We start from the raw sequence: 27,729 nt of genomic DNA, 5'->3' as shown, positions 1-27,729 counted from the left end.
TGGTACAATGCGCTTCTGTAAAATATTCACCATATCCTGAATTTGTACGTTCGTACGTATAGCACCCTCCGTCAAGGGTTAGTCCAGCCTTAGCAGATGAACAGAGTGGACATGCTGTGTGTTTCCCCCTGCAGCGCAAGCACGCTCGCCTTGTTTATTTCCTCTGACCAACAGTGAGGTGACGCTGTATCCGACAAGAATCAACACAGGAAATTAACACTGTAATCTGGGTTTCGAAACGGCTTTGCTAGGCCAAATGCTCTCGAAGTCGAGCACTTTTTAAAGGAGGTGGCCAAGACCCCGGCTGCCGACATCTTCGGCATCCCCTTTTCGATCGTAAGTAGTACAGTCTGCGTGACACTTATTAACGACGCTACATGTGACAAGATACTTCGAGAGATGAAATGAGGACTGCCGGCCGGAGTGGCCGTGCTGTTCTAGGCGCTACAGTCTGGAGCCGAGCGACCGCTGCAGTCGCAGGTTCGAATCCTGCCTCGGGCATGGATGTGTGTGATGTCCTTAGGTTAGTTAGGTTTAATTAGTTCTAAGTTATAGGCGACTGATGACCTCAGAAGTTAAGTCGCATAGTGCTCAGAGCCATTTGAAATAAGGACTCCGCTTTTGCCAAGCAGGGGGAAATGTTGGCAACGTCGAGGTTGACCATGCTGGACTGGGACTGCGGACTATACGAATATCTGAACTAAGAACTCCCGGCGGTAGACCTCGTGGTGGTGTTCCTCCCAACGGTACAGTTAAAGAACACGTGGCAGAAAAGTGGGCCCAATTTAAGAAGTGTCCAATCCTCAAGAGAGTACACCAAGTGTGCACTGATGTATGACAACAAGCACCATCATATCTTTAGATTGGAGGCTGCAGGGCCGGAGTTATTTACGGCAGACAGCGTGGAACATTTTCTGGATGCAACAAGGAACGTCACCTACGTTCGATTGCCTCCAGCGTCAGATTACACAACTTCCACCGCAGGACATGGTACCTCCATCGAGGCCGACCATCCTCCCAGCGACTTACGCTGCGGCGCTCACGACGTCTCCGCCGGTCCAGGCATACCCTACCGTTCTCGCTGTGCCAGAACAACCCACCCCGAACTGATGCCGGGCGGATTAGTCAGACTAGCCAGTGGCAGAGCTCCTTATGACGCCATCGATACCACAGAACACTGCACGCACCGCCAACAGTAGGATGGTAATCGATTCACTTTTCATACGTACCAAAGCCTTTGTGCCAGTGAGGTCTGAGTCAGTGACGTCCTCCGACATGGAAGGCCACGAACGAATACAGAGTTCACCGTAACGCTGAAAGCGACGCCGAAGGACCGTGATGAAACCTGGCAACTCCCACTCGTCGGAGGAAGAAAAACTGAACCTGCAGGGCACCACGCTCAAGGCTGACACCATCAATACTGGCCCCACTTCTGCGGAACAGACGGCACAACTGGTGGTGTCTGACTGCCAGTCGTCTACGGCGAACAGTGATCAGCAGGAAGGCTCAAGTCAAGGCTGTGAAGCCGCTCGGTCCCTTCCTACCAATAACCTTATGGAACATGAACAGACTGGCATGCCCATGTCGTGGGCCGAGTACACCGAGACGGGGCAGGACCCTGATCCAGGGCACGCTGAGGTACGAGCAACACCAGAAGGGTCAGGTAGACCGAGTGTGACGTCGCCCGCGGTGTCCTCTTCTCTCCACCAGAATCATAGATAGCCCTCTCCAGCCACTGCGCCGCCGGGCTTATCGCTTGGGCACGATGAGTATCAATATGGTTCACCGTCCCCCCACCTCCCCCGCCAAGATCCAAGCACTGAGAGAAATAATATAATAATATGAGCCACAAGAAGTAAACTTTGCATTACTGCAAGAAATGCAAACTAATATATTCTCTGAGGCTTATGGTTGCACAACGTATGTGAAGCATGATGGTTCTGCAGACACCAGCATGGCAATTTTGGTGGGATATAGCATCGAAGCCACCAGCGTCATACATCTACCCTCCACTCGAGGACTAGCGGTCACAGCACTCGTCGCACGATTCATCAATGTTTATGCACCGTCGGCCACCGCCAAACGTCGCTGTTGGGCCAGATTCTACTCTTTTGACATGGGCCCCCTTTTTGTAGGATGGTATGAACACAGCATTTTCGTCGGCTGTTTTAATTTGGGTCCTTCATTCCACTAACCAAATCCCGCACTAAACGCCTTGTCTGGAACTGGGTATGGTAGTTGACAATCTTCACTTGCACGACAAGCAGGGAAAGGTGAACGGCGACATCTCTAGCAAGACACATATAACCAGTCATCCGGCGAGCCTACTGGATCGCACACATGTGTCGCAAGGTGTTGTACAGGGAGTGGTGGCTGCTGAACAATGGCCTCGGGCCCTCTCTGATCACCGCGCATACATCTGCACGATGCATCTGCACCCCCATGAAGTCTGCCATAGCAACGGCTTTCAGAAGATGAACGTTACTGACCGGCAGGACCTCGACTGTGGTCAGTAATCTACAACATGGGCCAACAGTGAACGTTACATCTCGACTTTCTCATGGTGGCTTACGCAGTTTAGCAAGGACACGACTGCTTGTTACCGACATACTCTGTATATTTACTACGTGCCGGTCACGGACATCGACGCTCTGACCCTATCACCGGAGAGAAAGCGAGAACGATACTAAATCAAGGCTAACGTACTATTGTTGACGAAGCTCTTATTACAAGCGGCTGTAGTTCGTTAGCTATGACTCTCGTCCAAACAGTCACAGAGGTACCCATCATGCACTGCATTGTGGCAGACATGTGCCGACATTGCTGATGTTTAACCACATACCTTACAAAGCGAGACAGTCGCTCCTGTACAACCCAAGCAAACATAATGAAAGCTATAGAGGGTCATTTCCGTCCTCTTTACTAGTAAAGAACCATAGATGATGAAGCCACTGCAGGAGCGTTACAGCAGGTGACGTGTGCTATTGACATGGCAACAGTAATGGTATTGTGACTCTTGAAATTTTCCCGGCGTATCGAATATTCCACGAGATTTCGGGATTGCAGCCGGATCTCATCGACTTCTTTCCACGATATTTCGGCTGACACCCTTACAGCCATCTTCAGGTGAGTGTTTGAAACTGGAGATTGCTAGTGCAAGTCGCTCTATTTATACGTAAAAGTGCCGCAGGCGCGCATGCGCAAGTTACCGTAGCATGCGCGCCACCTGTCGATTCCAACGCCCTCTACAATATTACTGCATCTATGGAGCGCAAACGAATGCGTGAAAAAAGTAAAACATGCACGCAGACGTGTCAAAAACAATAAAATGCAAACTTTCAATATTAAAACTAAAATTACTTGTCGCTCGACATGTTAGAAGCCATAAAAAGTTTTCTTTTGGTTGAAATTAAAGAAATCAACGGGTCCCAGGCCTTATTCAATAAAAACCCGCCGTCACGATTAATGAGATTTTCCGCTAAACGTATTTCCACGGATTCCTTCACAGATGCATCCCAGAAGGATCTCGATGACGCCAAGATTTTCGTGGCCGAATAATCCATAGTATGTCCTGTGGAAATACAATGTTCGGCAATGGCCGACTTACTGGGCTGTAAAAGGCGAGTGTGGCGCTCATGTTCAACGCAGCGGTCGTGTACTGTGCATGTGGTTTAATCAATGTAGGCTTTCCCACACTTGCAAGGTATTTTATAAATTCCAGCCTTCCGTAATCCAAGATCATCCTTGGCTGAGCCCAGAAGAGCACTAGTCTTTGTAGGTGGCCGGAAGATTGCTTTCACACGATGTTTCTTTAAAATTCTGCCTACTTTCGATGAAATGTTCCCGACATATGGGAGAAATGCTCTGGACTTAAACTCCTCTTTATCCTCTTGATCTTGTGGGTGGTCACGTTTTTTCCTCCTTAAAGCAGTACTGACCTGATGTGCAGAATATCCATTATGTTGAAATACCGATTCCAAGTGCTCTAATTCGTCTGCAAGGCTGTCTTTATCAGACACTGTAACGCCGGAAATGCATATCCTCCTATTTCCATCTATTGTACTATAATTCTTTTTTCTTGTTTTGTTACCTTAAGATATTACATTTCTGTGTCTTTATATATTGTAATTGTCTTACTACTTTGATATATATATATATATATATATATATATATATATATATATATATATATATATATATATATATATATATATATATATATATATATATATATGCATTTATGTTGGTTTGTTTTGTGAATATTATTTGTATTTTACGCTGGGTGTGGCCTAGGGAAAACTATGCTATCGAACGAATACATCGATAGGTCGTGTGGAGAACCAAAGTGTTTAGGATCTTTGGTAGTGTTTACTCTGTTGCGTGGAGCGTGGGCAGAGAGAGTGAGTCTGGCTGGGGTGGTGCAGTGGAGCAGGTGTGTTGTGTGAAGCTCCCGCGAGTTGCCGCGCTTTCGGGGTTTGGCAGCATGTAATTGCGCTCGACTTGCGATGATATTTTCTGACATGGTGTCGCGGACGGGAAGCATTAGCTGGCGCACATCAAGAGCCCGTTTCGTCTGGTGACCGTGTCGAGAAGAAGGCGCGCCAACATCCAGCTTCTGCAGCAGCGACGGCCGACAATGAGTGACTGTCGCCACCTCCTCGATCGATGGCTTCAAACCTTCAATCAACCAACAAGGAAGACTGGAAGCACGTAAAGTTTTAGAACTGTATGGCAGAACTCAGCTTTTCAAACTTTTAAAATTGTTGCATCACAAAATTACAGCAATTTAGCATGAACGTTTGTTGCTCATTGTCCCAATTGCATTACCAAGTAGGATCCCATCCTTTTCCGGAATGAACCCGAGTGTCGTTGAAATTCCAACGCCAGCATCATTCGATTTCACTGCTTTAATTTCAAAGTTCAGTTAAGGTATTCATAGCTGGCTACAATATTTAGATTACACAAGCACAAATTAAGAGTGCGAGTTTTGTTACCGTATCTTAGCTTACGTGTGACTGCAGCTCAGCTTGGTACCTACTAAATTTTACTATTGTTAATGGTTCAGAATCATTTAATTCAAGTTCAAAGTTAAATCTCTTATTTCTAAATTGCGTAGATTCAAGTAGGTTTTGAAATGATTGTTGAGGTAGTCCAAGACTAACTGTATTTTACTGAATTTCGATGTGCTTCAGAATGAAAGCTCACTATTAACTTCAGTCACTAAATTAACTTTCTATTTTCCAGTTTTATTAATTCTTTTGCTAAATTAAGTCAGAGTGTAGCGAAATTTATTACTTCTGACAAACTTTCAGTTTTCGCACTACACATGTCAACCTTCAGTTGCCACGCTTCTAGTGCTAATTATATGTGTAATAACCTTTTTTTTCAGTTACTATATTAATTGCCCTTAGGACTGGCGACCGTAATTTTCCACAAATCTCAAATATCTAATTACCGATAGTTAACTGTTAACGTAACGGCCGCACATTTACTTTCTTTATTAACCTTACCCCTTTTCAAAATTAATTTCCACCAGTTTCATTTGCATTTTTCCTTTCATTTAGATGTAACCCTTTCCTCCCTCTTTACCGACAAATTAACTTCGGTGACGATTGCTTTTTCCCAAATTTCCATTAGGTACATGTGGTTTAATTTTTTACTGTCATTAAGGTCGATAAGTGAGGGGGAGGTTACACGTGGCGACCTGGTGACAGGACACTCTTCAGATTTGAGGTTGTTCTGGACACGAATTTTGCATTGTACAAATCTCGTGACAAAGTACTGGTTACGAAATTGTCGATACGTCAGTGAGAATATTAGTGTGAGGAATCCTAATTAGATTTGAGATTTGGCATTTATATTGAAAATTATTAAAATGAGTGAAGGCAGCAATTGCCAAAATTTGGTAGACTTGGATACGAAACAATCGGTCGAACAGTGGGAAACGCGCACCGCGGAACCCATTGTTCAGGGGCAGGCGGCTAGCATGAAAGACGCTACCGCCGAAACGCAACAAAGAGCAGAAATGGAATTCCCAACTTTAGAAAATGTTTTGGAATCGGAAGTGAAAATCCAATCTGAATCCCTTGATGACGAATACGGGGGGACAATTAAACAGGAAGCCGCTACGGAAGTAAAACCGGTAGTTTCCGGGAATTTAACTGATTTATTGAATGTTTTGATTAACGAAATCAAGAGACAATTGGCAGAAATTAAAGCTCTGTCTGCCAAGCAAGAAGATCAGGCTGCCAAGCAAGATGCTCAGGCTGCCAAGCAAGAAGCTCAGGCTGCCAAGCAAGAAGCTCAGGCTGCCAAGCAAGAAGCTCAGTCTGAAAAAATTGAACGAATGCTAGACAATCAGAAGATATTGTTGTGATTAATACTGAAATTGGTAATCTTAAACAGGAAATGATAGGCGTTCAGGCGGAAATTGCAAGCATAAATACTCGGTTTTATTCGGAAATTAGCAGAATCGAGAAATGTGTAGGAGAAGCAGTTGCTCCGATCATCGAGAATAAGGTGACGGAACAAATTCAATTAGTGAAAAAAGAGGATCAAAAGAAGGTGGAAACTTTAAAGGCTTTAGTATCCGAAGTAGATACCAAAGTGACGAAGCAGGCTAATACCTGCGAAGAAAAGAAAAAGGGAAGTAGAAAGGCTTGCGACAACCACTTGCCAAGTAATTACGAGAGTGTCGGAATTAGAAAAGAAACTTGACGAAAAACAGAGCTATGTGCCAATCTGTGCACATAGTTCGGCATTGTTGACGAAAGAGGAGCGTTTCGACCCCTTCAAAAAGGCGGTATACGCGCGACGGATTTCATTAAAAATTGTGAAAGAGTTTTACCCAGATCATGGACTAATGAGAGAAAAATTAATGCGGTTATTGATGTGCTGGCTGGCGATGCCAAGCGTAGGGGCTTAAACCTCAACATTACGAACCTGACTTTTGACGAGTTTAAAAATTTGTTTCTGGCTGAGTACTGGTCAGAGCAAAATCAACAAAGTGTCTGGCGCGAATTTGTCGTATCAAGGCCTTTCGATGCGAATTCGCGCGGCTCGATGAAGGAGTTTTGTGAGGGCTGGATCCGCAAGTTGGAATATTTGCCTGGGTAAGTATTTTTCGAAGTTGGACCTAGCAGATGCGTACTTGCAAATACCGGTGGACGAAGAATCCCAGCGCGTATTGGTGGTTAACACGCATCTTGGTTTGTACCGATTCAAAAGACTGCCATTCGGGTGTGCATCCGCCCCTGCATTGTTTCAGCAATATTTGCAAACTGTTTGTGCGTCGGTCCCTACTGCTGCAAACTATCTGGACGATATTGTGATCTCCAGAAAGACGGAAGAAGAACATTTAGCCAATCTCAGAACATTATTTCAGGTCTTGCGACAAAATGGTCTTCGCTTGCGGAAGGACAAATGTGTGTTTTTTGCTCGTGAATTGCCATATCTGGGACATGTACTCAATGCCCAAGGCATACATCCCAGTCCAGAGCACCTCCGTGCCATACAAGAATTGCCTTCGCCACAGAATTTGAAGCAGCTACAGAGTGTGCTGGGAAAAATTAATTATTACCATAAATATGTGCGCCACGCCTCTTCCATTTCAGCTCCATTTCATCGCTTACGCCGTAAAGGTGTTCCGTTCATCTGGACGACGGAATGCGAACGCGCCTTTCGCCAGTTGAAATAGGCGTTGCTTTCCAATACTTGCCTTACGCCATTCGATCCCCAGAAACCACTTTTGTTGATGGTGGATGCATCGAATTTCGGGATCGGTGCTGTGCTTGCGCACAAAGATGGTTCGCACGATCGCCCTATTGCCTTTGCGTCCAAATTGCTGTCGTCTGCGCAAAGAAATTATTCCCAGATCGAGAAAGAAGCTTTGGCTCTCGTATTTGGTGTTACAAAGTTTCATGATTTCTTGTATGTTCGTCACTTTACCATCATCACAGACCACAAACCTTTGACATCGCTTTTTCATCCGACCAAGCCTGTACCTCCACGTACAGCGCAGAAATTCATTCGCTGGTCTATTTTCCTCTCGCAGTACCGCTACGATATCTTGTATCGGTCCACTGCTAAGCACAGAAACGCCGATGCGATGTCCCGTTTACCTGTTGCTGAGGACAGAGCATTCGATTCTTCCGAACTTGCTTGCATGTTCAATGATTCGGAAACCGATGATGTGGTCGAATCGTTTCCGATTGATTTTCGTCGTGTAGCTACAGCCACAGCTGCTGACCCTGTCCTTGCTACCGTTTTGCCTTTTGTTGCTACCCAATGGCCCTTGTCAAAGGCACGGATCGAGGATCCGTTGGTTCGCCGATTTTTTGCTCACAAGGAGAGACTTTTTGTACGACGTGGTGTTTTGCTGTTGCGTTCTGATAATGATCAGTCCAGGGTCGTGGTCCCACGTTCGTTACAGTCCTCTGTCTTACGGCTTCTCCACCAAGGACATTGGGGTATAGTGAGAACGAAACAACTTGCTCGTCAGCACTATACTTGGTTCGGAATCGATGCTGCGATTACGAATATGTGCTCTTCTTGCATGGCGTGTGCCGACCAACAATATGCACCACCACGGAAATTCTTTGCATGGCCAAAAGCCACTTCCCCTTGGCAACGCTTACACATCGGATTTGCTGGTCCATTCTGGAATGGTTGGTTGGTTGTGGTAGATTCCTACAGTAATTTTCCTTTTGTTGCCAAGATGTCTTCCACGACGTCATCTGCCACCATCCAAGCGTTATCTGCTATCTTTTGCATTGAAGGTCTTCCGCAGACTATTGTTTCCGACAATGGCCCACAATTCATGTCTGCAGAATTTCAGTCATTCTGCAAGGCCAATGGTATTCAACATCTGACATCCGCGCCGTTTTCGCCTCAGTCAAACGGTGCCGCTGAACGATTGGTCCGGACTTTCAAGTCCCAGATGTTGAAGTTGAAAGAGTCGCATTCTCGGGAGGACGCGTTGTTGCTCTTTTTGTCCTCGTATCGCTCTCAGCCCCGCGATGGTCGCTCGCCGGCTGAGTTGCTTCAAGGTCGCCCTCATCGAACCTTGATGTCTTTGCTACATCCGCCGCATCAGGTTCCTGTGCAGCGGCAGACACTTGCTTTTGCTCCCGGCGACGTTGTATACTATCGCAACTATCGCGGTTCACGGCGTTGGCTCGCAGGGCGCATTCTTCGCTGCCTCGGCCGCGCTATGTATCTGGTTTTGGGGGCCTCTGGTGAGGTGCGTCGGCATCTCAATCAGCTGCGCCTCTGCCGTCGCCTGGGTTCTGCCGCTCCCCGTCTGCTTTCAGCGACGGTGCCGTCCGGTCAGCGCCCTGGGGACCCATCAACTGACTCGCCTCATCCCCAGGTGTTAATGACGCTGCCTTCCATTTTGCCACATGGCGACGCGCCGCCGCCGCCGCCGCCGCCGCCGCCTGTTCTCCCGCCGGCGACGCCCGCAGTGGACGCGTCGCTGCAACCGCAGGGCGCCTCCCTGGGTCACGCGCCGCCGATCGCTTCCCGTGACCAGTTGTCCTCCGCCATGGAACTCTTGCCCGCTCGGGACCATCTGTCGTCTTCGCCCGTCGGGTGCTCCGACTCGATGGAGGTCGACCCTTCGGCCCCTGCTGACTATCTTCGGGCGCATTCACCGCATGTTGGCGTGCACCCTGGACTAGGTTTTCGGGCGTTTCCTAGCTCCCATCGGACCGAATGGCAGGGTGCGGGTGGCACAGCCTCGCCTGTTAGGCTCCCCACCTCGTCGCATACGTCAACATGGGGTCCTCCTCACGGCGGACGGAAGCCTTATAACACAACCGTTCGCCGATTTGCGGGGGAGGAATGTGGTGTCACCGCCAGACACCACACTTGCTAGGTGGTAGCCATTAAATCGGCCGCGGTCCGCTAGTATACGTCGGACCCGCGTGTCGCCAATGTCAGTGATTGCAGACCGAGCGCCGCCACACGGCAGGTCTAGAGAGACGTCCTAGCACTCGCCCCAGTTGTACAGCCGACTTTGCTAGCGATGCTACACTGACAACTACGCTCTCATTTGCCGAGACGATACTTAGCATAGCCTTCAGCTACGTCATTTGCTACGACCTAGCAAGGCGCCATTACCAGTTAATATTGAGATTGTAAAACCTGTACGGTCAAGAGCGATGTACACCAATTATGGATTATAGTTAAGTATTCCAGCAGCAACGTACCTTATTGGCTATATTAATTACATTGACATTTTCCAGACCTCACGCCAGCCTGCGTGAGCTTAAAAGCTTGCATTTCGGCCTCCTCTAGCAACACGGTGTTGGCTCTTCTGCCAACACAATATGCTGTATACTATTTTCTTGTTTAGCGTTAAGTGGGCACTCATGGCGAGAGTATTAATTATGAAAAGGTTATATAAAATGTGAATTCTATGCAATTAATTATTAATTTGCGTATTTTGATATACCTGTTTTTTTTATACCATGTACTCTGATTACTTTTGTAAATAGTAGTACATTTCTTGATACTGTTAAGAATTTTGATTTTTTGGATAGCTAAACCATTTTCTATATTTTCTATGAACTTTAATACGTTGTCACCCTGTTTTCTTTTGTGTAAGATGACAGAGTGGAATAAGATTAGGACGCCGGCCGCGGTGGTCTAGCGGTTCTAGGCGCTCAGTCCGAAGCTGCGCGACTGCTACAGTCGCAGGTTCGAATCCTGCCTCGGGCATGGATGTGTGTGATGTCCTCAGGTTAGTTAGGTTTAAGTATTTCTAAGTTCTAGGGGACTGATGACCATAGACGTTAAGTCCCATAGCGCTCAGAGCCATTTGAACCATTTTTGATTTGAATAAGATTAGGAGTGTCTCCACTCAATTATTATGGTCTAAAAATTGGTTTATGGTTAATTAGCCTAATGCTAAATTTTCTTGATGTTTTGAGCATATGCATTTCCGCAGTTTTTTTTCCTTTTTGGGACATTTTCTGTGTCTGTTTAGGTTACACGAACATCCTCAGACTATGTGGAGCATGTGTAACGCCGGAAATGCATATCCTCGTATTTCCATCTATTGTAGTATAATTCTTTTTCCTTGTTTTGTTACCTCAAGATATGACATTTCTGTGCCTTTATATATTGTAATTGTTTTACTATTTTAATATATATATATATATATATATATATATATATATATATATATATATATACTCCTGGAAATTGAAATAAGAACACCGTGAATTCATTGTCCCAGGAAGGGGAAACTTTATTGACACATTCCTGGGGTCAGATACATCACATGATCACACTGACAGAACGACAGGCACATAGACACAGGCAACAGAGCATGCACAATGTCGGAACTAGTACAGTGTATATCCACATTTCGCAGCAATGCAGGCTGCTATTCTCCCATGGAGACGATCGTAGAGATGCTGGATGTAGTCCTGTGGAACAGCTTGCCATGCCATTTCCACCTGGCGCCTCAGTTGGAACAGCGTTCGTGCTGGACGTGCAGACCGCGTGAGACGACACTTCATCCAGTCCCAAACATGCTCAATGGGGCACAGATCCGGAGATCTTGCTGGCCAGGGTAGTTGACTTACACCTTCTAGAGCACGTTGGGTGGCACGGGATACATGCTGACGTGCATTGTCCTGTTCGAACAGCAAGTTCCCTTGCCGGTCTAGTAATGGTAGAACGATGGGTTCGATGACGGTTTGGATGTACCGTGCACTATTCAGTGTCCCCTCGACGATCACCAGTGGTGTACGGCCAGTGTAGGAGATCGCTCCCCACACCATGATGCCGGGTGTTGGCCCTGTGTGCCTCGGTCGTATGCAGTCCTGATTGTGGCGCTCACCTGCACGGCGCCAAACACGCATACGACCATCATTGGCACCAAGGCAGAAGCGACTCTCATCGCTGAAGACGACACGTCTCCATTCGTCCCTCCATTCACGCCTGTCGCGACACCACTGGAGGCGGGCTGCACGATGTTGGGGCGTGAGCGGAAGACGGCCTAACGGTGTGCGGGACCGTAGCCCAGCTTCATGGAGACGGTTGCGAATGGTCCTCGCCGATACCCCGGGAGTAACAGTGTCCCTAATTTGCTGGGAAGTGGCGGTGCGGTCCCCTACGGCACTGCGTAGGATCCTACGGTCTTGGCGTGCATCCGTGCGTCGCTGCGGTCCGGTCCCAGGTCGACGGGCACGTGCACCTTCCGCCGACCACTGGCGACAACATCGATGTACTGTGGAGACCTCACGCCCCACGTGTTGAGCAATTCGGCGGTACGTCCACCCGGCCTCCCGCATGCCCACTATACGCCCTCGCTCAAAGTCCGTCAACTGCACATACGGTTCACGTCCATGCTGTCGCGGCATGCTACCAGTGTTAAAGACTGCGATGGAGCTCCGTATGCCACGGCAAACTGGCTGACACTGACGGCGGCGGTGCACAAATGCTGCGCAGCTAGCGCCATTCGACGGCCAACACCGCGGTTCCTGGTGTGTCCGCTGTGCCGTGCGTGTGATCATTGCTTGTACAGCCCTCTCGCAGTGTCCGGAGCAAGTATGGTGGGTCTGACACACCGGTGTCAATTTGTTCTTTTCTCCATTTCCAGGAGTGTATATATATGCATTTATGTTCGTTTGTTTTGTGAATATTATTTGTATTTATACGCTGGGTGTGGCCTAGGGAAAGCTATGCTATTGAACGAATACATCGATAGGTCATGTGCAGAACCAAAGTGTTTACGATCTATGGTAGTGTTAACACTGTCGCGTGGAGCGCGGTCAGAGAGAGAGAGTCTGGCTGGGGTGGTGCAGTGGAGCAGGTGTGTTGTGTGAAGCTCCCGCGAGTTGCCGCGCTTTCGGGGTTTGGCAGCATGTAATTGCGCTCGACTTGCGATGATACTTTCTGACATGGTGTCGCGGACGGGAAGCATTAGCTGGCGCACATCAAGAGCCCATTTCGTCTGGTGACCGTGTCGAGAAGAAGGCGCGCCAACATCCAGCTTCTGCAACAGCGACGGTCGACAATGAGTGACTGTCGCCACCTCCTCGATCACGGCTTCAAACCTTCATTCAACCAACAAGGAAGACTGGAAGCACGTAAAGTTTTAGAACTGTATGGCAGACCTCAGCTTTTCAAACTTTTAAAATTGTTGCATCACAAAATTACAGCAATTTAGCATGAACGTTTGTTGCTCATTGTCCCAATTGAATTACCAAGCAGGGTCCCATCCTTTTCCGGAATGAACCCGAGTGTCGTTGAAATTCAAACGCCAGCATCATTCGATTTCACTGCTTTAATTTCAAAGTTCAGTTAAGGTATTCATAGCTGGCTACAATATTTAGATTACACAAGCACAAATTAAGAGTGCGAGTTTTGTTACCATATTTTAGCTTACGTGTGACTGCAGATCAGCTTGGTACGTACTAAATTTTACTATTGTTAATGGTTCAGAATCATTTAATTCAAGTTCAAAGTTAAATCTCTTATTTCTAAATTGCGTAGATTCAAGTAGGTTTTGAAATGATGGTTGAGGTAGTCCAAGACTAACCGTATTTTACTGAATTTCGATGTGCTTCAGAAAGAAAGCTCACTATTAACTTCAGTCACTAAATTAACTTTCTATTTTCCGGTTTTATTAATTCTTTTGCTAAATTAAGTCAGAGTGTAGCGAAATTTATTACTTCTGACAAACTTTCAGTTTTCACACTACACGTGTCAACCTTCAGTTGCCACGCTTCTAGTGCTAATTATATGTGTAATAACCTTTCTTTTTCAGTTACTATAGTAATTGTCCTTAGGACTGGCGACCGTAATTTTCCCCAAATCTCAAATATCTAATTACCGATAGTTAACTGTTAACGTAACGGCCGCACATTTACTTTCTTTATTAACCTTACCCCTTTTCAAAATTAATTTCCACCAGTTTCATTTGCATTTTTCCTTTCATTTAGATGTAACCCTTTCCTCCCTCTTTACCGACAGATTAACTTCGGTGACGATTGCTTTTTCCCAAATTTCCATTAGGTACACGTGGTTTAATTTTTCACTGTCATTAAGGTCGATAAGTGAGGGGGAGGTTACAACACGACATGTGCCCTATGCACCAACGTTCGAAGGACAACCATAGTTTGTGACGGGTGATGACAGCTTGACGCCTGCAGGTACAGATCCGTATGCGTGGGTTTTTGATAGACAGAATGCCCCAATGGCCGATCCACCATGCGTTTAACCATGACGTCCAGAAATGGTAGGCAACCATCCTTTTCAATTTCCATCGCAAACTGAATGTTTGTGTGTATGGAATTCAGATGTTGTAAAAACCGTGAAAGCTCTTCTTCACCGTGAGGCCACACTACAAAGGTATCGTCCTCGTACCGCCAGAAGACTGTTGGTTTCAACATCTCCGAATCGAGAGCCCTCTCCTCAAAGTCTTCCATATAAAAGCTACCGGAGGGGACAGAGGACTGCCCAGTAAGTCGGCCATAGCCGAACATCGTATTTCCACAGGACATACTATGGATTATTCGGCCACGAAAATTTTGGCCCCATCGAGATCCTTCTGGGATTCAGTTGTGAAGGAATCCGTGGAAATACGTTTAGCGGAAAATCTCATTAATCGTGACGGCGGGTTTTTATTGAATAAGGCCTGGGACCCGTTGATTTCTTTAATTTCAACCAAAAGAAAACTTTTTATGGCTTCTGACATGTCGAGCGACAAGTAATTTTAATTTTAATATTGAAAGTTTGCATTTTATTGTTTTTGACACGTCTGCGTGCATGTTTTACTTTTTTCACGCATTCGTTTGCGCTCCATAGATGCAGTAATATTGTAGAGGGCGTTGGAATCGACAGGTGGCGCGCATGCTACGGTAACTTGCGCATGCGCGCCTGCGGCACTTTTACGTATAAATAGAGCGACTTGCACTAGCAATCTCCAGTGTCAAACACTCACCTGAAGATGGCTGTAAGGTTGTCAGCCGAAATACCGTGGAAAGAAGTCGATGAGATCCGGCTGCAATACCGAAATCTTATGGAGTAATGGTATTAACGGAGGACGTGTCGGTTGAAGAAGTGGGGGACGCCTTGACCCCCTTAAGTTGCAATATTCCGTTAACTCGTGTCCCTGGACTGCACTGTACCACTTGATTTTGCCGAAAGACTTATAATATTGATACACAAAAGGGCAGGATGGCTATCGGTCAGTGACTATCGGCCACTTACAGTGTTGATACACAAGAGAGCAGGATGGCAACCGGTCAGTGACTATCGGCCACTTACAGTGTTGAACGTAGACTACAAGATCTTCGCCAGGCTTTTGGCAGGTCATATTGAGACGACGTTGCCGATGATCCTTGCCCGAGAGCGGGGTAGCTGTCAACACATAAATGGCCACCAGCGACTGCAAGAACTTAACAGTGAGATGTGGCTTTTTACAAGGTGGCCCCCAGTCCACCTACCTTCACGCAGTCGCGCTCGAACCACTCCTTGGGGTTCTCTGTGACAGACTATCTAGCATCAGTTTGCGGGACATCATCTTCCGCTATAGCGCGTACGCCGACGACCTGCTACTGCTGTTTCGTTCCACCTATAAAGTCCGCAGATTAATAAACTGGATCCAGCGATACTGACAGGCCGCGAACAGTCTTCTGAACATCAACAAGTCTGTGGCATTGGATATGGGGCGAGGTCTAGGGCTCAGGCGCTCTCGTCCCCCTTCTCGCCATCGCCAGTTATTAAACTGACATATTTGGAAGAAACGTTTACAACGGAACGGCCGCGGCAAGCTGCCACAGTTTACTAAAGACCATACAGCTGATGATGCATCAGAATCTGCTCCGGGACTTGAACCAGCGGCAGTGCGCGGAATGCCTGAAACTCCACGAGGTATCAAAATTCTATCACGTGGCATAGATCCACTTCTACCGGCGGTCATAGGCCACAGACTTTAGACAGCTTTCGGTTATTACCTGTTCACACGATATGTATTTAAAGTACGTTACTACACTTTCACCCTCCTCATGCGCAATGGAGCATTGGGACTGCTTAACGTCCGTGCACAGGCAGATGCCCTCTGTACGAGGAATACGTAGAAGCGATGAACCAGTCAACGCGCCTCCCTCGTGGGTCGTCTATCGGAGGTCCTGATGCCGCTCTCTCAACTGACACCAGTGTCAGTGGCGCACTTTGCGATGTAGCTCTTCCATGTATCGACATTCCTCCTGGAATACCAACAGTGAGATATCAGATTGCAAAGTAGCTCCCCCGCCAAAGGTAGAATATTTTTGCGTCTTCCGCATCTTCTTTCTGTGGGCGGTTCCACGTACCGTGGTAGAAACCAAGTATCAAGCTGTCGATTGACCACGAGTGTTAAAAAGATACACCGACACTTCCTTTCCACCACCGTGCACGTGACGTGATATCAAGTCACCAATAAAAAGTATGCGATGATACACCAGCTCTACGCTATCGTATTAAAGGACTTCCTGTTTTGTTCAGACTGTCGCCTTCTGTACAAATACTTCAGGCGCGTCTCGTCGTCCGGCGTATGGCGACTGTCACAGACGACCTTAACTTATTACCTCCACATTACACCTGACGTGGATGAATCTCGGAACCTCCTCTGTCCAGATGACCGCTACTTTCCCCCCGCAAAATGTCATGCGATAATATCGTTCAAGGGAATGGCCATCGACTATGTCCTCGGCAAAGGGGAGAAAATGGAGCTTGATTAATAGTGTTGGTGTTTCCTGCTAAACGCTCACAATGTCCTCAAATGCACATCGAGGTAGCATACTCTCTTCGCCAATTATTTAAACAGTATTTTCGTTAATGCCCCCTAATGCCACCCTCCCTCCCTCCCTCCCCCCCCCCCCCCCCGGCATGCTAGTAGAGGACTACCAGGCTCAGTCTGACGTTCCATGCAGCATCACATTGAAGACTGCTTTGCACTGAGAATGAAAAGAGACTGGCTGATTCATGGAAAGCTGCATTAATTATTGATTAGCAAAGCAGAATGAGTCGTTGTAGACATTTTCCACGACATTGTTGTAGATAGTAAACACCGACCGCAGTGGACAAGAAACGTCCAATTGCACCATATCCACAAGAAAGGTTCTTTTGGCTGAAGTTGCACAAGCAGTCAACAAATGTTACTATTTTCTTTTTTTTTTTTAAATATTCCTTTTGTTACATTATGTTTTATAGGGTTTTCCATGGTACATTTTTACTAATTACAAAATCATGTAAAAAAATAGAAACCTGGGTCCTATCGGCTTGGGAGCAGTTGTGGGAATAATTAGGGGCAACGACTTAAGAAGGATATTTTACTTTTTATAGTAGATTTTTTTGGGATTGAACTTATTCAGACAAGTAGATAGTACAGCAAGAAGAAATGGGAACAGCTTTTTTGATTTTTAATGAAAACGTCCTCGGTCCAGGGTTCGGACATCACCGCTTCTTAAATTCTCAATAAAAATCATCAGCAGCGACGACCGAAGATTTCCGATAAGAAGTCACCTTAATTCTGCCAAAGCACACCTCATAGTTGGAGGAACGGACTGAAGTTAAGGGCACTCTGGAAGAATCTTCAATAATCAACGACATGAGCAATGTAGACCACTGCATTAAAGACACACAATATGTATCCATAGTACATGTGGCTTGTAAACGAAGAAACTGTCATGATGATCTCTCCATTGGCAAAAGATTTCTTTTAACTCCACCTTTCGGATCACCGGCAACGGACTGCTAAGGTGGGACTGACCGTCAGAAAAAAATTGAGTAACTAAAGAAAGGACAGTTCTACGAGTCGGGGCTTGGGATGTTGGGATGTTCGAAGTATATGCGTAGATGCGAAGCTATAAATCCTGAAGGGAAGCGCTGCGCCTCAATCTAGATATATTGGGAGTAAGTAAAGTGAAATGGAAAGTAATTAAGGATTTATGGTAATATGAGTGTAGGGTAATATCAAAAGCAGCAGAAAATGTTATAACAGAAGTAGGATTCAATATGAATAGGAAGGTGGACGGAGAGCAAGATATTGTGAACAGTCAAGTTATAGGGTGGTTATGGGCACAATCGACAGCAAGCCAAATCGAAAACAATAGCTGTTGTAAAGGCCGACGTTGCAGAAGATGAAGAGATGCAGGAATTATATGAGGAAATCAATGAGTGATTCAGTATGTAAAGGGAGATGAAAATCCAACAGTCGTGGGGGGTTTGGTACGTAGTTGTAGTGCAAGGAATAGAAGAAAGGTTTATGGGAGAATATGGATATGGTAGTGGAAATGAGAGAAGAGAAACACTAATTGACTTCTGTAGCAAGTAATAGCTAGCACTCTACTCACGGGTCACCAGAAGGGGAAATATACTTGGAAAAGACCGGGAGATACGAGAAGATTCCACATAGATTACATTAGGGTCTGGCAGTGGTTCCGAAATCAGATATTGGATTGTAAGGCGTACCCAGGAGCAGATATAGACTCAGAACACAATTTAGCAATGATGAAGGATAGGCTGAAGTTTAAGACCAGTCAGGAAGAATCACTGCGCAGATGATTGGGATACAGGAACACTAAGGAACGAAGAGGTGCACATGGAGTTCTCTGAGGCTATAGATAATGCGATAATGAATAGCTCACTTCAACTGAAGAGGAATGGACATCTCTGAAGAGTGCAGTCACACAATTTGGAAAGATAAGCACAAGTATAAGGAAGTTAACTCAGAGGAAACCAAGGGTAACAGAAGAAATACTTTAGTTGATGGACGGAAGAAAATAGTAGGAGAGAAATAAATAAGAACAACAGGGAAGTTAAGGCGAAATGGCTGCATGAAAAATGCGAGGAAATCGAAAAAGAAACGGTTGTCGGAAGGACTGACTCAGCATACAGAAAAGTCAAAAACACTTCCGTGACATAGAAAGCAAGAGTGGTAACATTTAGAGTGCAATGGGTATTCCACTGTTGAATGCAGAGGGGAGAGCGGATAGGTGAAAAGAGTACACTGAAGGCCTATGTGAGGGAGAGACTTGCCTGATGACGTGATAACAGGAGAGACAGTAGCCGATATAAAAGGGATAGGGGATCAAGCAATAGAAACAGATTTTGAAAGAGCTGAGCCGTGCCGGCTCGCATCGATCAGTCGATCGCTACATCACGGTAGCGGGGCAAGATCTTTGGTGGTTCTCTGCGCGAGGAGCTTTGACCAGCAGAATTTGTGGGCCGAAATGTAAGCAGCACTTTCGGGACGCGAGACAGGTTCACCTCCGCTGTATGGAGCCGATAGTAAACGGGTTTTGCTGACCACGGACGTCATCTCGCGAAGACGGTGTTTCGGGTTCGTTGTCGTGGCGTTGGGACTCTGGAAATTTACCTGTGCCGAGCGTGTGCTGCCGATTCATCAAATATTTTTGTCTGTTGTAGTTCACGCTGTACGGGACCTGCCCCATTTACCAGCACACCTGTGGGGTGGGGGATCACACATCCCACGAAAAATTTTGTCAATGTTAAGGTTTTTGATAGTTAATATTCGGCTTGGCTGACTTCACATACCTGTTAATGTTTGAAAAATTGCATATTTTCTTACTTGTTTAAAAGATTTTTGCTGGCGTCGATTGCTAATCTTATTTCATGGTTAATATTCGAACAAGTTATTTATTTCTTATTTGTTTTTATACGATATTTTACTGACGTCATAAGGTTGTAGAGTTTTATTTAAATAAAAAATTATACATGTTTCCAACTGTGAACGCTGCTTTCTTGCCTTCTGGCCCGGCCCTACCACTCAACAGCTTATGAAGCCACTTTAGGATAGCTACACCCAGTGCAGCGGGAGCATTATAGCGAGGTTTTAAATGAAGGAGGTGGCCAATTACATAGATATTGTAGTGCCTTTCACAGATGGCACTGAATTTAATTGCATGTTTGTGCATATTTCTTTGCGGGAGAAGAGAAACTAATGCTCAGTTGTGTTTCAGAGTAAAAGCACTGGCGTAATAGAGTCGAAAAGTTGCCTGGTATGGCCTACGAACACCGTATTCTTGAAGAATCCGGAGACGGCAATGACGCTGACCCGGCCGCTTCGGCGCTGCCTTTCACTGGCCACTGCGCCTGACCGTTGGAACCATCAGCGATGGAGGTCCCACTTTATGTGCCTGTTCGGCAGTCCACTCTCTTGTGCGCGAGAATTTAGCGCTTTTGGAGGATATCAATCTCATTCGTGCTCAGGTATTCCGCCGTTCAGGTGCAACTTAATCATTGGATTAATAGATTGCACGATCAGAAGTAACTTGAGTGCACCCCTGAACAAAGAGTTAACGGTGATCAATTGCTAACTCAAGATATTCAGTTTCCAACTGTGCTTATTAGGTTGGGTTGGAGTGGCATAAAGGCTACTGAAGAACAGCGTAGTCCTACGCAAAGCAATGCTAATGCGTCAGGTCGTGGCACAATGAATGAAGCCATCTTCACGTAGCGTTAGAATCCTTTTCAAGGTCGCTGAATCCGACTGCGTACCTGTTTCAGAATTTTTCAGTGCTGTTCATAGACGAATTACAAAAAGTGGTAGATGTTTTATGGTTATTGGTACGTTCTGGGAAACACGCGGACGCATTTGTCGCCTCGCATCATGTGATCCTTTAGGTGATGCAACCACTTATTAGAGGTTTGTTAAGTCAGGTTGGCTGAGGTTCAGGAAGATTTTAGATGACTTAAGGAGGAAGTTCGTCTTAGACAGAGTATCACCGTGAGTTAGGAGCGAACTTACGAATAAATATTTTCTCCACGTCCAGTTCCAGGGTGAAACTCTCCGACAATACGTGAGGAGATTCGCACCACAGTCACGGCATTGTAATTGTCAGTACATATGGAGGAAATCGTTGAAAATATTGTGGAGGGTATTAAGCCAGAAGACAGGTAACGATTGATATTTATTGCCGAGTCCTTTCACCTTTCCAGAGTTAGATGAATCAGTGTTTAAAACCGACAGAACACGCTTTGCTGATGAGAAACGGAGTTCTGAAAGACAAGTGACATTCGAGAGTAGGCAAACGGTTCCATCAAAGGCTGAAGGTTGTTTTCGGTGCGGCGTAGTGAGCGTCCGAACAGCTGACGCCAAGCAAGGGCATCCTGGGGGATCTTTACGACACAAACGGTGTAGCCGTATCAGGGTAGTAACTAGCCAGTTCCTACGTTTTCTTTGTAGTTGTGTCAACCATGGATCTGTATGTTCCCTTATAGATTCAGGAAGTCGTATTTCTCTTATTGATCATGATTGTTATTTGGATAGACGCGGTAATTGTGAGTTCGCTCCCTTGCCGGAGACTCAGAAGAGATGGCCTACTGCCAATGGGCAGGTGTTGCCTCTTGTGGGTTGTCTGCTGGGAAGTGTGGCCATACAGGGATTTTCGTGGTCAGTGGAGTTAGTAGTCGTCAAAGGGTTATCATTTAATCTGTTATTGGGCTGTAACTGCATGCAGCGAACGGGCTTGATTTTTAATTACGCTGGCAAGAGGTTTTCTTTTAAATTTCTTTCCGGTGAAGATTGTAAGCTGTGTTCTTGTCAGACAGTCCAACGGGTTTAATAACGTCGCGGTGCATGATACTCAGTTCCAAGTCAGTCACTGCTGCTACTCTCTTTAAAAGAAGTAACCTCTCTGACCAAAATTTGTGTTCCCAAGAACAGACTCACAAAGAATTTGGTTACATCGATACTACAGAGGTTGAGTACATTTATCAAATTCGTAACCTCCTTTAAATTTATGATCAAAACTTCCTGAAATTCCTCATGGCAAATAGGACAGATACCTTTCTACACACGAAGTGCCTTTGGATCTCCAAGGCTGTCAGTGAATCTGAGAGAACTCCACGGTCCTTGTTTAGCCATTCTGTTTCCCGCTTCTTTTCTGCTTTGAATTCTTTTCTGTTCCCTGTCAAGAGGAAGGAAGTTCGTGTTTTATCTTGTGTTGATCTCAGCTGGATCGGAGTTTCTGCGACGATCAAGAAAGTATGTAAGAACTTTTCAGTTACGAGCCAATGTGAATATTAGTCGAATGCGCAGATTATCTCAGAAGTGTATTCTAAATTTCCGCATAGTTAACTTTTGATCACTCTGAGTTCGAATTTGACATGATATTCTTCCACGTGATGAAATCGAAGCTCGTAGGTTACTAACTTTTGGTTAAATGGAAGCTGATAACAGAAGTGTATATTATCTTTCAAATACGTCGTGTTGTACATTTAAAACTAACATCCTATCCTGCATTGTAAATAAATAGTTGCGTGATTGAAACTTGTGTACTGAGAATATATAATTCATGATTCTGATATCTCTTTCATATACACAAATATATTGTTGTGTTCTTCAGTCCGAGGACTGGTTTGATGTGGTTTGATACAGCTCTACATGCTACTTTACCCTGTGAAGCCTCTTCATCTACAGGAACCTACATCTTTCTGAATCTGCTTATTGTATTCCTCTCTTGGTCTCCCTCTACCATTTTTACATTTTTACACCCCCTCCCCCCCACCCCCCACTTCCTTCCAAAACGAGATTGGTGATTCCTCGGTGTATCAGAACGTGTCCTATCAATCTATTCCTTCTTTCGGTGAAGTTGTCGGATATTTCTTGTTTCCCCATTCTGTTCAGTACCTCCTCGTTAATCTTCAACACCCGAACATCCGACAAGTCGTTTAGTTTCCGAAATGCTCCTGCCGAGCCTCCGGGCCATGACAGTCTGCCCTTGGTCAAACGAAGGCAGATCGCGCGCCTTCCCCATTCTACACACAGACACCAGTCTCACTGATACTACATGGACTGTGCATGTTTCAGACAAGCAGACATTTCTCACCAGGTGACGTTGCTATCGCCTGGACGTGTTTATATCGATAGTAGATCTGTGGTCATAATGTCCTGGCTGATCTATATTGTCCGAATTTCTTCGTCCAGACCAAGTCATACATTTACCACCTCAATTATCTTTATGTATCTTGCACAGTAAAAACTGTATCATTTCCTGGAGGATTCAGAAACGGAAAGGAGCAATTTGGGAAATGGTTTTGAGCAGAATCCAGTGAAAAATACAAAAAAAGAAAAACGTTAGATAACATTTATTTAACAACTTTCCGGATCCAGTGTACAATACCGACAAAATCAGAACCTATGCAATTAAAAAAAATTAAGACAGACAGTTGTTAATAAAAGGAAACTCAATTAAAAGTGTACGTTAATAGCGCATGCAATGACCTTATTGAGAAATATCCAAAATTAAGTATAGTTACATTAAAACTATATTGAATGACTAATATCTGTATACATGAGGCTGGTGCCAGAATAGTTTTACATTTATGTTACTTGTATGCTTCAAAAGAGACTGTGGTCGAAATGCTGCAAATTCTTATTAATGGTAGACATCTGAAAATTTCTTAATATGCAAATCCCTTTGTATAAGGGTAAAGTCCATTTGGATATACCAAATAAACAGTACTGAGGACATCACCAAGGTAGTAAATGTAGAAAAAACCTGCCACAACATCTTTAAGAACAGATAATAGATAAGGAAATAAAAAAACTAATTTTCAATCATTATTCCAATAATTGAAATTAATAGACACAAATTTTCATTGGAAGAACGCAACAGTTTTGGTCTGACCGAAAACAGCAAAGGCCCAAATTATTATTCTAACAACTGATTAAAAGCTCAGCAGTGGCAACACCCACGAACAATTATCCAACATTTTTATCATAGCCTCTGAACATGGAGCAATTACGTGCTAATAGGAGCAGTATTTGCTGAGTTGGATATATTAAGCTAATTTCTCTGTAACGTCTATAGGTTCCATTAAATATCTTATAACACAGTTACAAAATTGTCTTGATCTGAAACACAGAATCTTATGGTAACTTACAGCATAAGATAAATAATAAAACAAGTAAACATTCCGTCTACAAATAATACAGAGAAGCGAATCAAAATATAAATAAGCTAATCGCTCTTGTAGCGCTGAACTGAAAACTAGCAAGACTGACTATGCTTGCTGGTATTTTACCGATAATAAAAGTAAACAACCGTATAATGTCGGGGCGTATCGCATGTAAAGAACATGGGCGGCGTGAGAAACAATGGGCGTGCAGCAGTCACCACTTAATGGTCAACGTCAACGAAACTTCGAGGCCACACAAGCAGAATGGCGAAGTTGAACCAAGAAATTGCTCACCATTTCAGTCCATTATCCTGCAGTGAAGTCGATCCAGTATCGACTTTCTTAGAAAGCCCTGCCCAGCAACGTATTACAGAATGTAGAGTGCAGGGCAGACCAGGCGGCTAAAAACCCACTCTGCCCCTTCCGTCACGTCCAGAGGCCCACTGCCGATATGAACACGCTGCGGACAGCCAGGCTCCCCACACCACGCTCACGCTTCCTTGTCCAGCCGACTCAGCGCTATACTGCCTATTCCATTCCTTAAATACCCATTCCTAGGCGGGCACTGGCGCCTAGGAACCCACAAGTTCGTTCCGAAAGAAGCTGCCGAGAAGCACAACGTAAGAGGGATTGCTACTAAAGGACACTGTCGCAAGGAGCAGATATATTGTTGCTGATGAAGTGCCCAAAAAGCAGAGTTTAGCAATGCGCAATATGTAGAGTTATAACTGACTCAGTGGAAGACAGAACACTGAAGACGCTTAGGGTTAAACATACCGAAAACGAGTGGTCATTTGAGACGGAGTAGGAAGATGGAATTTGGCAAGGAAACCAACCGGATACTTGCAAAAAAGAGTCCCATCGTTTGCCTTTAGTCATTGAGGGAAATAGCAGTAATCCTAAATCGTTATGTACAGACGAGCTTTTTGACCGCCATCCTTCTGAACACGAGTCCACGGTGTTAACTTCTACGCCAGCTCGCTTGAACAACGAAATACGATGAATCATCGAATGAAGTACGTGGTCAGGCGATCAGACAGTGCGATATGTAACCGTTAATTTCCGTGCAAATTACTAGCAACTGAAGCAAAAAAAAAAAAATATGTGCTGTGGTTGATGAAATACCATTTGTAATAAGAGCAAACGTTTTTTCATTCACAGATAAATCATGAATGTTATTTATATCAAGATTTCAAGACGACTATTTTCGTATCACACACAACTAAAGCACTTTTGGGTACTGATGAAAATTTGAAAAGTATTTCTTCGGTGACAATACGAATTTTGTCGATAAAATATTCAGCTCACCGTTACTATATCTAAGAGAAACGTCTAACCGCTATCAGCAATGCCTGCAAAGGTGGATACTAAGTTAACCATTAAGGTCCAAATAAGTGTTGATGAACACCATATTATTACTCCTCTTCAGCTGAGCCAACTAATAATTCCTATTAAGTGATTTAAAAATTTTATAATGTGTGTACAAAGGGTACTCCTTGAAATGTGCAATTCAGAAACCATTGTCTTAATCTGTATTTAGTAAAACTCTTTAAAGCGTAATTTAGTTCAGTGCGATGTCACTGATCATTCGACTTGAGTTGAAATAATTAATGACACCACATGTGTGGTGTCTAGAAACGGCTTAAGGGATAAGACCTTCAGTGGACGTTAGAAACCAGGTAAGCGTCGTGTCGTCGAGAATGTTTCGCAAGCTCAGATGGTAAAACATCACGCTTCACTGTTCACATAGTAGCGCTACACACTGAGGTGAGAAAAGTCATGGGAAAGCGATAGGGATGTATACAGATGGCAGTAGTATCGCGTACTCGAGGTATAAAAGGGCAGTGCATTGGCGGAGCTGTCACTCTGGCGATTCACGTGAGAAGGTTTCCGACGTGATCGTGGACGCACGACGGGAATTAACAGATTTTGAACGCATAATGGTAGATGGAACAAGTCACATGGGACATTCAGTTTCAAAAATCGTCAAGGAATTCATTATTCCACCATCCGCAGTGTAAAGAGTGTGTCGAGAATAGCACATTTCAGGCATTACTTCTCATCACGTACAACGCAGTGCCTGAAGGTCGTCACTTTACGATCGGGAGCAGCGGCATTTGCGTTGAGTCGTCAGTGCCAACAGACAAGCAACATTGCATGAAGTAATCGCAAAAATCAATTTGGGACGCACGACGAACGCGTGCGTTACGACAGCGCGGCGAAATATGGTGTTAATAGGCTATGGCAGCAGACGACCAACGTGAGTGCATTTGCTAACAGCACGACATCGCGTGCAGCGCCTCTCCTTCGCTCGTGGCAGGTCGGTTGGATACTTCACGACTAAAGAACAGTGGCCTGGTCAGATGAGTACTCATTTCAATTCGTAAGAGCTCTGACGCCGCGCGGTGTAGCCGTTTGCGCAGCATCGGAGGTTCGAGTCCTCCCTCAGGCACGTGTGTGTGTGTGTGTGGGGGGGGGGGGGTGTCGTTCTTAGCGTAATTTAGTTTAAGTTAGATTAAGCAGTGCGTCAGCCTAGGGACCGATAACCTCAGCAGTTTGGTGCCTTAGTCCTTACCACAAATTTCCAATTTTCGTAAGAGCTGATAGTAGACTCGAGTTCGGCGCAGACCCCACGACGTCATGGACTCAAGTTGTCAATAAAGCTCTGATTGGTCCATATTAGTATTGGCTGTGTTTGCATGGAATGGATTGGGTCTCCTTGATGTTCGCCTGCTTGGAGACCATTTGCTGCCATTCAAGGACGTCATGTTCCCAAACAACGATGTAATTTTTATGGATGGCAGTCCGTCAACTCTTCGCGATTGATTTGAAGAACATTCTGCAGAGTTCAAGCAAATGGTTTGGCCACCCAGATCTGCCGACATGAATTCCATCGAACATTTGTGGGACATGATCGAGAGGTCAGTTCGTGCACAAAATCCTGTCTGTAACACTTTCGCAATTACAGGCGACTACATAGGCAGCATGGCTCAACATTCCTGCATGGGAGTTCAACGAAATGTTGAGTCCATGCGCCGGCCGTTGTGGCCGAGCGGTTCTAGGCGCTTCAGTCTGGAACCGTGCTGCTGCTACGGTCGCAGATTCGAATCCTGTCTCGGGCATGGCTGTGAGTGATGTCCTTAGGTTAGTTAGTTTGAACTAGTTCTAAATCTAGAGGACTGATGACCTCAGATGTCAAGTCCCATAGTGCTCAGAGCCATTTGAACCATTTGAGTCCATGCCACACCGAGTTTATGCATTACCCCATGCAAAAGGAGTCCGAAATGATTTTAGGAGGTATTCCATCACTTTTCGTCACCTCATCGTGTACACTGTTGATAACAGTAGCTAAGCTTTTATAGTGAGAGAAATTCTTTTCAGAAAAGTAGCAGCTATTTTCTGAAGTCATTAACTGGTAAATTGCAGTTTCGTTTCACAGCGATACTGATGTTATTGGTCTCTGATTTATGTAACATACTTCTATTGAATGAAGGACACACTTCCTACCCTATAAATTCGGTTTTATTTTGAAAACACGGCATATGAAATAGCATTACTGTTAAGAAGTGCATAACAGTTGTGACTCCCAGGTGGTGATTCTCTGGTTCTCGTAGATGGCATTAAGCACATTCTATATTTCCACTGCGCTGCAGTGTAATATCGGTCCATCGACGGAATGAATTATAGCAAAACTGAATTTTGTTCTGCCACAAATAATTACATTAGCCAACACAGTTTGATATTATCTTTTCCCATATGAGCAGCAGCCCATGACTGATTAGTTTGAAATAAACACCTGTGATG

Source organism: Schistocerca cancellata, chromosome 3 (genome assembly GCF_023864275.1).
Source record: "Schistocerca cancellata isolate TAMUIC-IGC-003103 chromosome 3, iqSchCanc2.1, whole genome shotgun sequence".
NCBI classification, from domain to species: Eukaryota; Metazoa; Arthropoda; class Insecta; order Orthoptera; family Acrididae; genus Schistocerca; species Schistocerca cancellata.
The sequence above is the reverse complement of the archived record's forward strand: the minus strand, read 5'-3'. Positions refer to the sequence as shown.